The sequence below is a fragment of the Oratosquilla oratoria genome, chromosome 5 (assembly GCF_046742065.1).
Source record: "Oratosquilla oratoria isolate Oo_2021 chromosome 5, ASM4674206v1, whole genome shotgun sequence".
Taxonomy (NCBI): domain Eukaryota; kingdom Metazoa; phylum Arthropoda; class Malacostraca; order Stomatopoda; family Squillidae; genus Oratosquilla; species Oratosquilla oratoria.
Window position 1 is genome coordinate 44531327 of NC_134781.1, and position 16764 is coordinate 44548090.

The following is a 16764-nucleotide window of genomic DNA, read 5'->3' on the forward strand; positions in this document are numbered from 1 at the left end:
GTCCGAGACGATGCCATCGCGCCGGGGACATGACCTCTTCACGGTTTCGCCCCTGCTGCACACATCAAAAGTCTTACACTCGAATTAAATTCAGTCGTTTGTACGTAAGGCTAACTTGTACATCCAATGTAAATGGACGACACTGACATGCCAGCTCATGTAGCAATGGTAATCACAGTCTGAATAAAAGTCATCGTAGGAAAGGGTGGCCAATCACGCTTCAGTGATGAAACCCCATGAAGAGGTCATAGCTAGTCTGTAGGAGACTGGGAACCAGATGATGCAGAGCACGGGAGCAGTGAAGTGCGTGGGTGGGGTGCGAAGGAATAGGTTACAACATCGTTGGGAGCTTCTGTTGTGAAGACCATCAATGAACCTTTGAAGGTTGCCACCTGTCCGTCTCTCGCAGGTGGAAGGAGGGTGGGAGGTGTTTAGTTAGCATTAGTTTGGAGATTAAACCTACATAGAGAGTACTTATATTTTTTCTTCCATTTCATTCCGATGGACCTAAACTCTTCATGGTCCCTAAACTAGCCATTCTTCCATTCCTGGAATCCAATACACTACGCCACCATCCACTCCCCACTCCAACGTGGCCTACGTCGGTTCAATCAATGTAGAGAGATCGCCACGAGGGGTTGAACCAACAAAATGTAATAAAAATAAGATAGGACTGGAGAAATGTTGAGGGCATGTATTCAAGCAATCTATTGGAGAGGCAGGTGGCAAGGGTGCAACACAAAGGAAAGTGGACGCGGACGGAGGCTGAGGAAAGAAGCGGAGAGGATGTTGGGGAATCCCGAGAAAGCACGTGGCTGGAGGGCACACGACGAAGGGGACCAAGTGATCTTCGAGTACCTAACTGCCATACAAGGAATAAAAACGAGTCGTAGCAATGAGGAGTCGGGGAGGGTCATGGTGCGGGGGCGAATGTCATCACGAGTGATGGATGGAAAGCTTAGCTGAGTGGAACGGGAATGCAGGAAGGTGAACGTACGGTAAGCCATACAGGCTGCTGGGTACGCCGAGTGCAGGATGAAAGAAATTTATAACCATGAAACAAGAGTGGGTTTTGCCATGCGACAGAAACATGGATCGAGAGGAAGTGGCGGAAATAATGCAATGTGAAAACTCGCCAAGACGAGACAAATCTACCCAGTTCCAGGCCGAGAAAGTGCCACCTCCCAGGGAGCACTTGAAGCCGGCGAACGAGTTTCGTGCGATCCAATCAGAAATCCCATCAGCGCAAACAATCGAGCATCAATACGCTTGAAAGGCGCCCGAGGGAAGCTACGACGTGGGAGTGTGAAGGGCTGGACGCCGCAGGCAGTTCGGGGGCGGAGTTACAACCGGCACTTTTTTTTTTTTTTTTTTTAAGCAACTATAAATTACTTGCCATAAGGGTTGGCGTTCCGTAATCATGATGCATGAGGTTCGCCTGGAGAAGGTACTGCCTGATTCAAGACGCGAGAGAAAAAGACGCGAGAGATATAGGTGTGTGTGTGTGTGTGTGTGTGTGTGTGTGTGTGTGTGTGTGTGTGTGTGTGTGTGTGTGTGTGTGTGTGTGTGTGTGTGTGCGCGCGCGCCTCTCTCTGAAGGGCATCTGAATGGTGGGGCCGTGGTGAAGGAAGGAGGGAGGGAGGGAGGGAGGGAGGGAGGGAAGGAAGGAGCGAGTGAGTACGAGAGGTAAGGTGAACGAATACTCGTACGTACGAGGACGGGTACAAAGTATTGAAGTGGCTGGCGAGAAAACCTAGTGGTGAAAGTAGAGCAGTGAGAAGGGAAGACGGATCCCGTATTACCGACTACACAAGTTTCATGCTGTCGATGCTCGCTTGCTTCAGTGACATACCTACAGACCACTCGATTGGTGTTCACGTCTCTCCCTTTCGGCTTCCATCCTTCCTTTGCCAATATCAGAAGCGCTGATTATTATCTACGAAGAAATGCCAAAAGGCGAAGAGGGGCGACGGTGGACGATGGTGGGGAGTAGGTGGCGGCAATGGGCTGGGAAGTACACGGGTGCGCTATTGAAGAAACAAAAGCTTTGGGGGAGGGATTGGTGTGGATAAGAAGCGAGGAGATGAGAGGCACAGCAGTGCACGAACCAGGGTTTATTCCAGCAACACAAAGGCCTGGTGAGCGATGAAAAGGCGACAAAGTTGGCCAGCAGCTCTTTCTCCACCGTATTCACCGCCACAACTTCAGCAAGAGGACACCCAACAACTTTTTACCAACTTTGCCTTTGAACTTTATTTCCATTCCCAGTTGGTAGAGAGAAAGGAGAGGAGAGGAGAGAGGGGTGGGTAGGTCCAACTATACTGTACATCTTTTTGCAGAGCCCCCGCAACCCTACTCTCAAACAGATAGATAACCAAGTGGAAGAGAAAAAAAAAAAAAAACGATGTCTACTCGTAAGCGATAGTGTTATATGGAACATCCGATCCTGTTAGCAATGAAAACTTGAAACCCCCACGCGAATAAAAAGCTCCTCGCCACCAAAACCCAGATGAGCAGGCCAAAATCAGTTTCAAAACCTGGAGATGTCCGAGTTACTGTAACGTTGCAAGATCAAATGGGTCAAATAACAGTCCGTTTCACCAGGCGGAAAGGGTGTGGGAGCATGTGAGTGTAGAGGGAAAAATTGTGCACAAGAAAGAAGACCTCAAAATCAAAACCTACATGAAGCGCCGACAATTACAGCTAGGCATCATCCATGAGCACTTGCGCAGATACTGGAGTACCCAGGGGAGGCCAGTTCTATCAATGACAGTCATGCATACATACAAAACCATGCAGGATCCTCATAATGAAGGCATTCAACATTGGAGACCAGAGTCCAGCAATAAGAACAAGTTGGCAGTCTTGACCTGACCCGTCACGTCAGACAGTACTGTGACAAAAACTTTGCACCACAGATCAAACTTCAACGTGAAGAGTGTTCAAAAACGTGTTCCACTGTCGGCAGCATGCGCCTCTAACCAGCAGCACGGACGATAGGAAGACGAGTTTCCCGTTTTCTGTGGTTAAGACAGGAGAGTAGCTGTGGCGACCGTGGTCGAGCCTGCTGATGGGGAACTTAAAACTTTGGAAAACTAGTTTCTTCAGTTTACTCTCTGGTCTTCATGATCGTCGTAGCCTCCAACAGTGCATTAAGAAAAATTGAGGGGAAAATCATTCTACTGTAAAAGATACAAACGCTCACTACCACGAGATTCGTGAAGAACCCGTTGGCCTAGCCAACGCTGAGACGGACCTAAACAAAGATTTCATTGAAGATTCTAGAGACGAAGCTTTCCCTACAAGGGGCTCGCTCGTACAGACGCTTGCGTCATGACCAACAGATCGGGGATGTGACCGACCGTAGATTGTTTATTCCTTAATCTTAAATGAAAGTGACTGATCGTCAATCGTGCACTTACACTAGTCAATCTGTAGGTCTGCCTCCATGAGCTAGCTAGCTAGCTAGCTTGCTTGCTTGCTTGCGAGAGAGAGAGAGAGAGAGAGAGAGAGAGAGAGAGAGAGAGAGAGAGAGAGAGAGAGAGAGAGAGAGAGAGAGAGAGAGAGAGAGAGAGAGAGAGAGAGAGCAGACACATGTCCTTGGACATCTCTTCTGAAAACTCCTAAACGAAGAGTCGAGCGGGACCACAGAGATGGTGGTGGTAGTGGATGGCGAGAAGTCGCCGGGGGACCTGCGTTAGGCCGTGTATGCCACACTGGTTACCGACCCGTCACGTACGCTGGTCCAGTTTTTGCGTGGTCCAGGCAACCCAGATCTCCACACAATGCACCAAGAACTGTTCCACCACGCAGGCAGCCTGCACCCATCACCTCCAGATTCCCCTATTGCTCAACAGCCAACATGTGCGCCAACCATTCCCATTGGGTAAATTAAAATTCATCACGTAAGCAAACTTTTGACGCTAATGTAGATTAGTTTCATACGTTTAATTTTTTTAGTGGTGTTGCTTCCGTTAGAGCGAACCTGTAGGTCCCAGTATAATAAAATAGAAATCAGATTAAAAACTTTTCGACAGTGCGTGGTGTGAATTCATTTTCAAGATCTTCGTAAACCCCCAGGCCTCACTTCGGAATCTTCAATGAAGTTTTCAAACTAAGAGAGGATACCATGTCTACATATTGCACTGTATACCTCATCTAGCAATAGGAAGTTGTTCAAACTGAACGTTAATTTCATTCAGACTACTCCAACTATTCCGAAGACTATTCTAACTAGTGATCTGTCGTAACTAAGTTGTCAAGCAGCCACCAGATCCACCCCGCAACCCCCCTCGCCTTATCCACCCAATCCATCCTTGCAACGACATCAAAGGCTGCTAAAACACATTCTACGTCTGGACCTGCGGTCAATTCCTTGAACAACAATTCTAGACGTTCACGCAGCGGTGCTCAAGCTCAATTTCCATCCCACGCGCACACGTACTGTTATGAAATACTTTATCCCACACATGAACAAGATTCGCTGACAAAGCGTACCTTCGATATCACGCAACGACGTTGTCGACAACGTCATGAATACGGAAAAAAAGTTTGTGTGATGTATAACGGAGATGATAAGCCGGCTTTGCCATGAGCTCTCCAGCCAATCAGCCTTCGTACGAGGTTTCCTTCCCATAAATAGTCGACCACAAGTTGAATTTTGTACTTAACAATTTCAGGTAAATTTTGCCCGTGAGGCCTTGTTCACCCATCCCTTGGTCTGCGCTCGTTCTAGTCCGTCTGTCTTGGGGCTCCTGGATGGGAAACTGGTCACCCCTGTGAACGAACCGGCCCAGACTGGATGTCAAACCACATCGTCGGCCGGACACTAGTTGCTCTCTAACCGGCTGAATCAAGCCGGACGAGACTGGTTTTTCAGGCACTTCGATTAAAGTTACACCGGTACAATTCTATAACATCTTGCCAAATATCTACGAAGGCCGGCATATCTCTCAAACACGAATTGGGAAATGAACGAGTAAAATCATTGTGTAGATTTCTGGGTAACACTCAGCGAGTTACTACTCGCTATGTTCCTGCTTTTGCCTCTAAAGCACACGATAAATCAGGCATATTTTCGAAGTCCCGGTCCGATTAAAATTTCTGATCTTACCGTATATCACTCCATTTTATTGTACCTTTACTACCAACAAAAAATCGAGGTCATGTAAACCATTAGAACAAGTTCTGGATTCAACTCTTACAGTGAACTCTTCCAGTTACTTTTCTACACCAACCTGCAAGACCTACATTTCAACTACGATGTCGTGCCACCAAAAACATTTTATTCACTTTCTTCTGGGTTACGAGCGAAATCTAGTTAACTTGGTGCAAGAAGCCCATCTGGCGCAAGAGACAAACCCTCCCCTAACCGCCCGGCCGCGAATAAACAAACAGCAGATAAACACAGACTGCATCCAATGTTATCCCAAACAGTCCACGATGGAAGACAAAGAAGCAAGTGTAGTCCGTTCAAAATGCTTTAGTTTCATTCACCGTCGCTCACCAGTTCTGAATAGAAGGCCTTTTTTCGCTCTTCGTGCACGAGAAGGCTCGATTACATAAACGTATGCCAGGAATACTCTAACCAGGCCGTGTTTTCGTTGCATAAAATTCTTTCAATAAAACTTTCCAACGTTTATGAAGGTTCAGAATCTGTGCATCTAATGCGTCGGGCCTATCGTCGTCTGCAAAACTGCACACCCCGCACCCTCATGGCCTGGAGGAAGTTCTACATCCATACCCTTACCTGACGACGTCAAACCCCAAAGCTGTTGTATTTTCATTAGCCAAGTTTTTCAATCCCCAAGCCACTTTCATTATCCCAGTCAAGTTCCCCAGTCTTGAACCTTCTTCACAACGAAACCCACGATAGCCAAATCCCCAACCTATCCCAAACCTTTTATCGCCTGCGTTCTGTACCAAGCCAACTTTCCTATCCAATTCCAACATTGGCTTACGCCTCGCCAACTTCGCCAGCAGTCACTTTACCCAAACCACCACCACCACTCCTAATGCACACGTCCCTTGGCGTAGGAAATTCATGCAATATTCTAGGAGTCTCCTTTGAGGCCACCAATCGTTCTTCATTTCCAATGCAAGGGCGCCTTTGAACTTTGTACCTCCAAAGGAGGTCAACCTTGAGTAGGTGATGTGGGTAGGTAAGGCAGAGGAGCGAGAGCTGGTCATGGCATTGTACATTCCTCCTGGCAGATGAAAAGCTTGTCTTGCATATTTTCACTAACTACACCAACATCCACCGAGTAACTGGTATCCTTGGGTTCTACCATTGCCCTCTAAGACGGAACTTTAGGCTTACAAGTTGCAACATCTTTGACTTACAGTAGGAAGGAGTTGCTAGCTCTCCTTCAGTGGTGTGATTGAAAATGTTGTTCAAGGCGAGAAACCCTGGACCCAATGTGGAGACCAAGCTTAAGCCCATCGGGGCAGCACCAGATGGGAGCGAGGCCACAAAAATTCAGTCCTTCTTGCAGGCGCACATAATATTCCTCTCAAAACTACTTCATTCAGAATTCAATACCCAACGCTTTTGTGATGGAGAGACCGATTTCATCCAGGCTATCTAGCAGGATAGTTGCAATAGCAGCAGGGTCAAGACAATGGACATGGCAAAGTACTCCTCGAAGAAAATAAAACCGAGGGGAAGAACTGGCTGAGGGAGGGACTAAGGATGGAGGGGGGTGGAGCGGGGCGGGGTGAGAGTTTAGTTAGACGAAGGAGAAGGTCGACACTGGGACGAAAAGAATGGGGGGAAAAAGTAGGAAGGTGCTCGGGTAGGGGAGATATGCAAATGGATGGGCAAGGCGCGGAATTAATCAATGCCGTTCGAAACATTAATTATAAAGCTCGTATGCGCCTTGGCTAATGGTGTGGAGGGGGCGCGGGCAATTTGAGGGGAAAAGGAGGGAAGATGTGATGCGCGGTAAGGAGAGGAAGCGTGTGCATTTCTGGGGGTTGGGGGATGGATGTTAAGACGTGAAAACGTCCAAGCCTCCTCTTACCGGTGTTGCAATTCATCACACCCTAAGAAATCTTGAGCAAAAATCGCCGCGTCAAAGTAGTGAATGGGATCGGCCCGTTTCTTTGCGGTCTAGTGTTGCCGACGACGCCGCTTCAAACACCGTGCCTACTACCTGCAACGCGCATGGCCCCGCGAACCGGGCAGGCACAGGTGTTTGAGAAACTAATTATGATCACTCATCTTTCTTATTGGCGGAAGCTCCCGGAGCGTCGTTACACGTTTCCTCCGCGTTTCCAGCAAATCAGCCTTCACACAAGCAAAATCTATTATTGAGGCTTTGTAGAATGAACAACAGAACAACCAAGCCTATGAACTGGAAAACCTTCGCAAATGTCCAAGTGGTCTACGGACTCGATTGTTCAACTACAGCAAAAACCTCACCACTTAAACATTGCTGTTTGGAGACGAACTGTAAATACCAGCCAATATTTAACGATAACATTACCTTGAAATGTGATATCTTCATTTACCCTAATCCAATCCGTCTCTCCATCTTCAAATATAACCACGTATTATGAGGTCCGCAGCTAACACTTGCCAATTTGAGAGAATTAATTAGAACTATGTGACCTGTATTTCAAGCAACTGAACAAAACTGGCAATGCCAGACTGACAATATGTAAGCGGTGACATGTTGGGAGCGACAACGTGAATTACATATCGACCGCGTGGGACCCTGCATATTTCAGCACTTGTATTCTCGTTCCTTCTCAACATCAAAACACGTTTACTTTTCAACAATGCCAACTTTCAAGTCTGCTAATCCAAGGCTTGCATAATACGTACATTACTATTTTCCCCGGACTGCAACTTGAGCGCTCGCTGCCACTTCCCATCTTTAACCTGTTTCTTGGCTTATTGTGTAGACCTTCATTCATTAAAACAAGCCTGCACATAGTCCCCAAGAGTTTCTTTCTGCAGATAGGGAACGCCAAGGCTGCTGTCTGGTCAGCAACCTGGAGCTGTTCTGCACTAAATGAATCCGTTTTTGATTTCTTCAACTCCCTGTTGAACATTCTAGACCAAGTCAGCGTAGTGAACAAATCTTCAGGGATAATTTGTTCTACCTCCTCAAGCCTCCTTATAATAACACAACTGAAATCGTCGCTATTAGGGTGGCGGGGAAGGAGGCACTGACAAAACATTTCATTAAGTCTCTGATAATTACTAAAACAAACTGTGTCCACATCCATGCTGTAACGTCAAACATGAGGTCTGTACAAACTGTTCAACTGCATGGTACTTCATACACTGAAACCTAAATATAGGTCCCTTCCCAAAACAAGCCTAAACAGTACCTTGTTTATTAATGTGTACATAGCACTGAAGTTACTGCTGACGTAACAACGCTTACGCATCCTAGACAACTGGCTCCGGCAAGATCCCATCCCGCTATCAGTTACTCCACACTAATCCTTCCACTAGCCAATTACTCGACGAGGAGATTAAGTCTGGAGTTTGCAAGCCAAGACAGTCCTGTCGTCCTACATTCTCGGGCCGCCAGGTTTGGTAGCAATCGCCAATATCCGTTAGTGTTCCTCATTTGTCGTTAGTTCCCCATTTTAATTTCCGTGAGCCGAAACTGTTTCTTCATCCGACATTTTAGGTGGCTCACGGTTCAAAAGGTTTTGCCTAAGATGTATTTCACTCACTACCTAAGCTCAACACCTGGCGGCAAAAAAAAACAACATATATATATATTATATATATATATTCATGCCTTTTTTTGTAATTAAATGTTTACAAAAATTAAAAATTAAACAATGAAAAAACATCCAAGATCATTAGCCTCATCCTGATAAACGTTGCCTATTACTATGCCATTCCACCCCCCACCCGCACACCTCGCCCCAACCTTGGCCATAACATCAATTCACAACTTTTGCAGTGACACCGCCGCTCGTGGAATACGGAGCTCTACTCGAAACTGAAATTTCCCATTTGGGTGCAACAGAACTCGTTAACCCACTCATCACCGAGACTCCTTTTATAATCAAACACTTGCTAAATGTAAGTTGTTAATAACGTCATATGGCCAAATTCAACTTAACCCTGACGCTAAAAAAAAAGTTTAGCTACTTCATTCCACTGCTGCTGGTTTAGGGGGGAGCCACCCCCTCACATTCGATGATGAGAACACACGCTCTCTTACCAAGGCCAGCACTCTATAGCCTTTGATCACAGCACTCAACATGCAGCAACTCATACTGGGTGACCAACATGTTTGCCTTAATTGACAGCATCCTAACAGACTCGTCAACCCCCACCCCCACCATGAAGAAGCAAGAGGCACCCTGACGCCAAGGCAAGGTAGGGTTCCCAAACTATACTGGTATATACAAAAAATGGACAGCTAATGCCCATTCCCCCCCCCCCCCACGCCGCACGTCAATAATCTTTACGACACACCGGGGGATGAAAAGGCCTTGGGGGGCACTTTATGGGTTATTTGATAACGCCTGAAATTACTTTACCGGGGGAAATGGGGGCCATAGATTAAGAACAAGAAATATAGTTGCCGCATTTCTCCTTGGCCTGCACCACATGTACAGGCCAGCTTCCATTGTTAATCTACGTCACTAGTTAAAATGGTTTCTCGGTTTCGTGTCCAACCTCGAAAGAACGAAGCCTACATAAAACGACTACGCACTCATCTCTAATGTCGGGATCACGTAATATGCCAGCTGGTAGCAGATCCAGGTGCAAAAGTGGGCGTTCGTCCCCTGCGTAGGTTATCTCAGCATTCTAGACAAACTAAAGCTCGCCCTCTAGGAAAATTATCTCTGTGTGAACAATTTATGAAAAATCAATCTTCCTAGACAGATGGTTGATTTCTGCAACCCCTCCCCCTAACTATACTCATATACTTCAATGCTAAATCGCATTGTCCTTTATAAGAAAGGACAAATTAATTAGGTCCTCAGAACCAATTGCACCCAACATACAAACATAACTGCCTACATAAAACTCACACACTAGTCGCTTGGGAAATTAGTCTGAAGTTTGTACCTTCCAATGGTTACTTAACTTGACATGAGAATATAAATGTAGTTAATCAGCTTGTGTTGGATTGGAAAAACAGCATCGTCGTTATGCATTTGGTAAGTGGAAAATGGGGAAAGTGTAAGGGAATTATGGAGCCCAACGAGGTAAAATTCGAAATAAAACTAGTTATGAAAGGGGAAGTGCGAAAACGAGTTTCGGAGTAAATCGAGCGGGGAAGAGATGAATAATTATATATATATATATATATAATATATATTGTATATTATATATATATAATTATATATAATGATATATATATAATATATATATAATATACATATATATATATATATAAATATATATTCATTGTATATATGGGCAGGAGATTCTCTCTCAAGCATGTTTGGTTAAATTGAATGGCAAGATTAATATTGCAGAGTTTTTTTATCTGCCTTTTCTTTTTCTCTGAGAACCTTTTTCCCTTCCACGGGAAGTTGTGTTATAATGTCACCATATGACATTGTTTTGCAAGTTACTTTGAGCATGGCTTTACCAAAGTGAAAAACTGGCCAGAACGCGTTTTCACACTACTTAGTGCTTCATCAGTGGCTAGACTCTGAATATCCGATTGAATTTTTGTGTTTATATACTATTAATGTAGGTCTGATATTTCATTTTGAGGCTTCTGATTGGCTAGTGGGCTGGACTGGGACTCCCGAACTATTCTACTTCCTCATTGGTCGGCTGTTGTGTGACGTCATCAGTATTGTACCTTCTGTCAGGGAGCTCAGATCTCCTAACGCTAAGGAGGGCCTCTTAAATCCCTAGTTTGTATATTAAGATTGGGAGATGTTTCTTTAATAAAGAGAGCCTCGAGGATAGGTAGTCTTCTATGGTCTTGATTTGTTGCTAGCACTTCTGTGTTTTCTACTAGAGTTTCTTTTTTTTTATTTTTTGTGAGCAGAATGATGGTGGTTTTTGGGAGCTCCTGAAGAGAGGTGGTATGATAACCGGCGTGAGAGCTTCATTGTTGTCATGCCAATATAGTTTGAAGGTTGGGATGCACAGTTCCCAAGTTTACAGGTGTACCTATATATGACGCGAGTTCTCTGAAGGTCACTTTTACTTTGTCTTATATTATTTTTTAGTAGCAGTTGGGATGTCTTTTTATTTTGATAATATATAATCAGTTGTACTTTAGAGTTTTCTTCTTTAGGTTTAATATTTTTTAATAATTTGTTGCATAACCCTTTCATCTTCTTTATAGGCTGTGGAGAAGAAGGACTTATAGTAAATTTTAATCAGGTTTTTGGCGTTAATGTCCTGTGGGATTTTGTCCTGGTGGTTTTTGTCCAGGTACCATTTGTCTCGAGTTCTTTTTGTGATTCGCTCTATATCCTTATTGGCGAATCCATTATTTATAAGGGTCTGAAGCTCTTTCTAACTCATATGTACCGTTTCCCAATTATTACAGTGACTAAGAGATCTTCTAATATAGGCACTGATGGTAGAATCTTTGTATCTTTGGGGACATTCGCTAGTCCCACTTAGGCAATGTCCTGAATTAGATGTTTTTATGTATACTGATGTGTCGTAAGTGCCTTCATCTCTGTTTTACTAATGTATCTAATTGTAAAATTGATACCCGATGTCTCTTAATTGTTCTTTTAGATAGTCTATTTGTTGGCAATTTTCAGCTTTGACGAAAATATCGTCTATATATCTGCAGTAAATGTGAGGTTTTTGCAGATTTGCGAAAATTTCATTTTCGATGCTACCCATAAAAAATTAGCAAAAAGTACTCCGAGTGGTGATCCCATTGCAACACCATCGGTTTGGCAATATTTATTTCCTCTAGGGCACATAAAGGGGGCTTCTTTGGTGCAACATTCCGAAAGGTCTTTCATTACTTTCTCTGGGATATCACAGTTAGGAGTGGTATCAGTGATAAACTCTGTCTATTATATATTGAATAGTGCGGTCAACTTGGATGTTAGTGTAGAGGGACTCCGCATCTAACGAAGCGATAATGCCTTTTGAGTCATTGTTTGCTAAAAGATCTAGAAAATCAGTGGCGGATTTGACATTGTAGTCAGAGGGAGTGTATGGTGTGAGGATTTCAGCAAGTTTTTTTTAGCAATTTTGTAAGTTGGTAATGGTATCCGAGATAATTGGACGTAGCTTGTTGCCGGGTTTATGGGTTTTAACATTGCCATAGCAGTAACCTAGTTCGTAATCGCCTGTAGGTTTAGGAAGCTTTATGCCTCCTTTAACTGCGTTTGCACAATCTACTAGTTTATTAATTTTCTTTTTGAGGGAGTCTGTGGGGTCTCTTGAGATCTTCTTAAATTTTCTCTCATCGTTTAGGATTTCATCCATTTTTTGTAAGTATTCTTCTGTGTTTATCAAGACGAAAGTAGCTGCTTTGTCTGCTTTTCTGATTGTGATGTCTGGGTCTGTTTTCAGTTGTTTGGCTGCTTCTATACGTTTCTTTTTTTTAAATTTTAATTTCAGTTTTGAAAGCGGGCTCAACTGAAATTATTAGCGAGTCTTCCAAACAGAGAGGTAGCTTTAAAAGCCATATTTTAAAAAAGAAACATATAGAAGCAGCCCATTTGTCTATCTGGCAGCCTTACCGCCGCCACAACTATCCAGATCAAAATCCCCAACCCTTTGCTTTTGGACTACGGCCTGGTTCTCCCAACACCTCACGATGCCGTTCACACACTAAGCCGTGTTCAAATATCAATCTACAACCACATGTAAAATGATCGACGGGGATAGGCTCACCTGCAAGGTAGATTAACCCCTTCATCGTTATTACCTGTTGGGTAGCTTCGGAACACTTAAGGACGACCTGGCCTTTTGACAATGGACATCATGAATGATACCCAATTTTAGCAGAGACCCTAGTATATTTTCCTCCACTAACTCTTCGCATATTCTATTGCACAGAAGGAAGGGGAAGCGGTGGGATAGAAACAAGAATCCGTTGGTGTTACAATCGCGCAGAAGACATGTGAACAAGTGGCAGGATGGGAGTTGCTTTAACAGTAACTGATGGAAAACATTAAAACTGAAAAGAATGTCGACACAAAAAATTGGTCCAGAAGGTCCTCTGAAGGGGAGGGAGCACGCTGTAAGGCACGAGAGACGAAGTTACCACAGACCAACAATTTAGGCAGGCGCCGAAACCAACGATGAAAACGAGACCCCCAGTGCTATTAGGCAATAGCCCTCTTTTATACATTACTATCTCTTCATTTTCTTACATTCTACCCCTCCCACACAAACAGATCCCACACAAACAGATCCCGCACGAGCAGGTGGTCTGTCCTAGGTAATCCATAGTCCACCACCTACACGAATCTAGGGATAGTCGACCGCTTCTTTGCCGTCCTTGGATCAAAGGTATTAGAGGAATCAGCCCAACACTTCACCTCGCTAGTTTGATGGGTGCTGACACTCTCAGGATATCTTAGGCAGGCTCACCACAACCACAAAAGAACATATTAGAATAATACAACAGAACAAACGACAGAAAAGGAGAAAAGTTTGGAACAGGCTGCTTTGGCTACCCACTCACGAACACCACCTATGGGGAAGGTGGGGGTGAACCCCCCCCCCCACTCGCCATCCCTCCAGGGCACACACGCACGACTATTCGTTTTTCGCTCCAATCAACTCTGAGCTGCTTCTCCGGAGGGCCGGGGTGGGGGTTGCCCCAACCCCCACCCCTAACTGCATCACGTAATCACTATTTCCAGCCCTGAATTTAGCTCCCCCCACACACACACATACATACACTGTTCCGGCAAGCACCCCTCATCGTTTACATCCTCAAAGCATTGGCCGACAGTTGCAACCACGCTTGTTTCCATTTAATAATGCCCATCCATACTTTCCCCTTATTCCACCCTCTTCCTTCCTACGTTACCCTCTCCCTATTCCACTCCATTCCTCTCACTTTCAGAACAATTCCCCTTTACCCTCCATTGACCCCACAATAAAATCCTTAAATCCCATCTCTCAATTATTGTTCCCCACCTTTATCACTCATGAACTCCAATCCAAAGTTTCCTAAACCTTTCCCATGCCTATCCAACTTTATCCTTTCACCACTCTCCTCCAACTTCGTCCCATTTTCTATAATGTTCGTCACCCTGAGAGAGAGAGAGAGAGAGAGAGAGAGAGGAGAGAGAGGAGAGAGAGAGAGAGAGAGAGAGAGAGAGAGAGAGAGAGAGAGAGAGAGAGAGAGAGGAGAGAGAGGAGAGAGAGAGAGAATCCCGCGCCCCCACCCTGTACCCACCAAAAGAATCCTGAAGTGCTCAGAAACAGCGCCGCCAGGTCTATAACCGGCTTTGTGGCTTAACCAAGACTAGCTCCCGTTTCAAATTCACACTACAACTTTCACAGCGCGCGCGCCCCGAGTCAACGCAGGAGTGTTGACACGGAGGGGCTCAGGAGCAAACAAAGGTTATTTACAAATGTAAGTCCATTAAGAGTGTGTATATGTGGGGGGGAGGTGCTCCTACCGAATGCAAACACCAAGCTGGTGGAGAATTTTTCCTCCCCATTGCGATTTAAAACAAAGGTGAGATTTCGAGCACAGAGAGGGGATTGGCGAGGGTGAGGTGGGGGTAGGGGAAACGTGGGTGGGATGTGGTAGTTTTGTAATACCGTCACTGACATTTTCCTTGCACATTTAGTACTCAATGACACTTTGAATGACAAAATGAGCTTACAATTACCGAAAATAGGACTGTATGGAAATACACCCAAGACCGATCCACCGGGTAGAAAGGCACGCCGACCGTCTGGCAATCCGATCCATGGTGCTGGAATGCGATCGATCGGGCTACACAACGACGAGCAAATGCCCACCGGAACGGTACGTCTGGAAAACCTACTGGAGTCCTAAGTGCAAGCGCATTCGTTGACCCGAGCAGACCGTGCACGGACTCATTCGAGACCCAGAGCAGGCTGTGCAGACACATTCGAGATCCAGAGCAGGCTGTGCAGAGACTTCGGTCCAGGGCAGGTCGTGAGACAACACGTTCAATACCCCAAGAAGGACGCGTGTCGACACATTCAATACCCCGTGCAGGCAATGCACCGGCACTATCAATACCCCGAGCAGGCCGTGCGCAGACACGATCAATACCCCGAGTAGGCCGCACGCCGACATTTTCAATATCTCGTGCAGGCCACGCACCGACACATTAGACCCCAAACAGGCCGCGCGCCGATACATTCGACCCATCGCGCTCACGGGTTAAATGTAATCTACCCACACCGGAGACTCTATATTCGCACCGCCCACTACAACCAGGAGACGTACCAATGACCAAACCCTTGAACTAACACTTTTGAAAAGGTAATCCAAAATGTGGTTCAGGACTACGAACCTTGTTTAGAATTGTGCGAGTCCAAGCCAATCTCTGAAACCAACTAAAAAAATTACGACATCAAACAAGCTCGTCGAGATACTAGCGCAGAGAAAAAAAGTGAAAAGGGAGAGAGATAGAGAGAGAGAGAGAGATATTGATCAGCGAGCTCGGGGAAGGGGGGAGGGGGTAACATCTACGACCAAGTGGTCGACGGAGGCGCGCAGGAAGAATTGGGGGCGGGGCGTGGACAAGCGAAACGCAACACTGCAGGTGTTTCCTCACCCACTTGACGTCATACCCTGCAGTGCTTGCTTACATGCACGTCATCCTTGCTGTCTGCTTAAGCACGTCGCCAGCTTGCACACGAGCATGTTGCTTGCCTTGCCCACACTAACTTGTTCAAACTCCGCGCTTTATTTGCACTTGTTCCAAACCCAACGGCAGACACACATGGGAGTGAGGGAGGTAGCCACACTAAAGAATAACGTAGCGGAAAAGGGATAAAGACTACACAGGATAACGAGGCATCAAATACATTGAAGACATTTAGGACGGTGTTTGGAGAGGAAAAAAAAAAAAAAAAAAAAAAAAACGGGAATATGAATGCAACGGAAAACTTAGTACGGCATATTCTCTTTTGATTGTGTAGACAATTTCAGTAATCCAATACAACACACCCACTCCCAACTCAACTTGCTAATCATTGAGACTATTTGATAAACACCGAATGCTCATAAGAAATACCTACAACATACGCCGACATTAAAGAATACGATGTGCCCTGAACAGGTAGTCCCTCTCTCTGTGTCAACTACAATTACTTGACCCACTTCATAAATAGCACGACCCTACTTGTTTACTAGTTCTAACGACTCTCCGACCCGCCGCCTGGTGCAGGTGTCCGGTCTGCCCAATCGCCCGTACGTCACGGTGATTGACACTTCAAATCTCACCCCAAGGAACAGCAATCAAACAAGCAAATACTTAGAACACTTACCTTCTTCGTGGCTGGTTGTCATAATCGCTGAAGTTGTAGGGGCCGTTCTGCAAAGAGGAAAAACGCGTTTAGCATGTTATCAATAAGGCTACGTCACAATTTTATAAATCATCCCGTGCATAAGCACATCCTAAACACGACCCTTGCTCTACACTGCTCTCCAACTTCCGTGACAAGCTCGCTGCAGCTTTCCAGGAATCTCTCTCTCTCTCTCTCTCTCTCTCTCTCTCTCTCTCACACACACACACACACGCTTCTTGGTAGGCGAACTTCCAGATCGACAAACTAATTTTCATTTTCAAGTGTGAAATGACAATTTATTTGCTGTACTGGCTGCACCACTACCACAC

General features: G+C 45.3%; 1 protein-coding gene across 1 annotated transcript in view; it reads right to left on the minus strand.

The window, feature by feature from the left end:
- Positions 1–16555, minus strand: part of LOC143025494 (heterogeneous nuclear ribonucleoprotein L-like) — a 239407-nt gene extending 222852 nt beyond the window's left edge. The window contains exon 1 of the mRNA XM_076185244.1: positions 16415–16555. The gene's annotated coding sequence lies outside the window, so the exon portion shown is untranslated. The remainder of the gene's footprint in view (positions 1–16414) is intronic.
- Between the last annotated feature and the right edge of the window lie 209 nt (positions 16556–16764).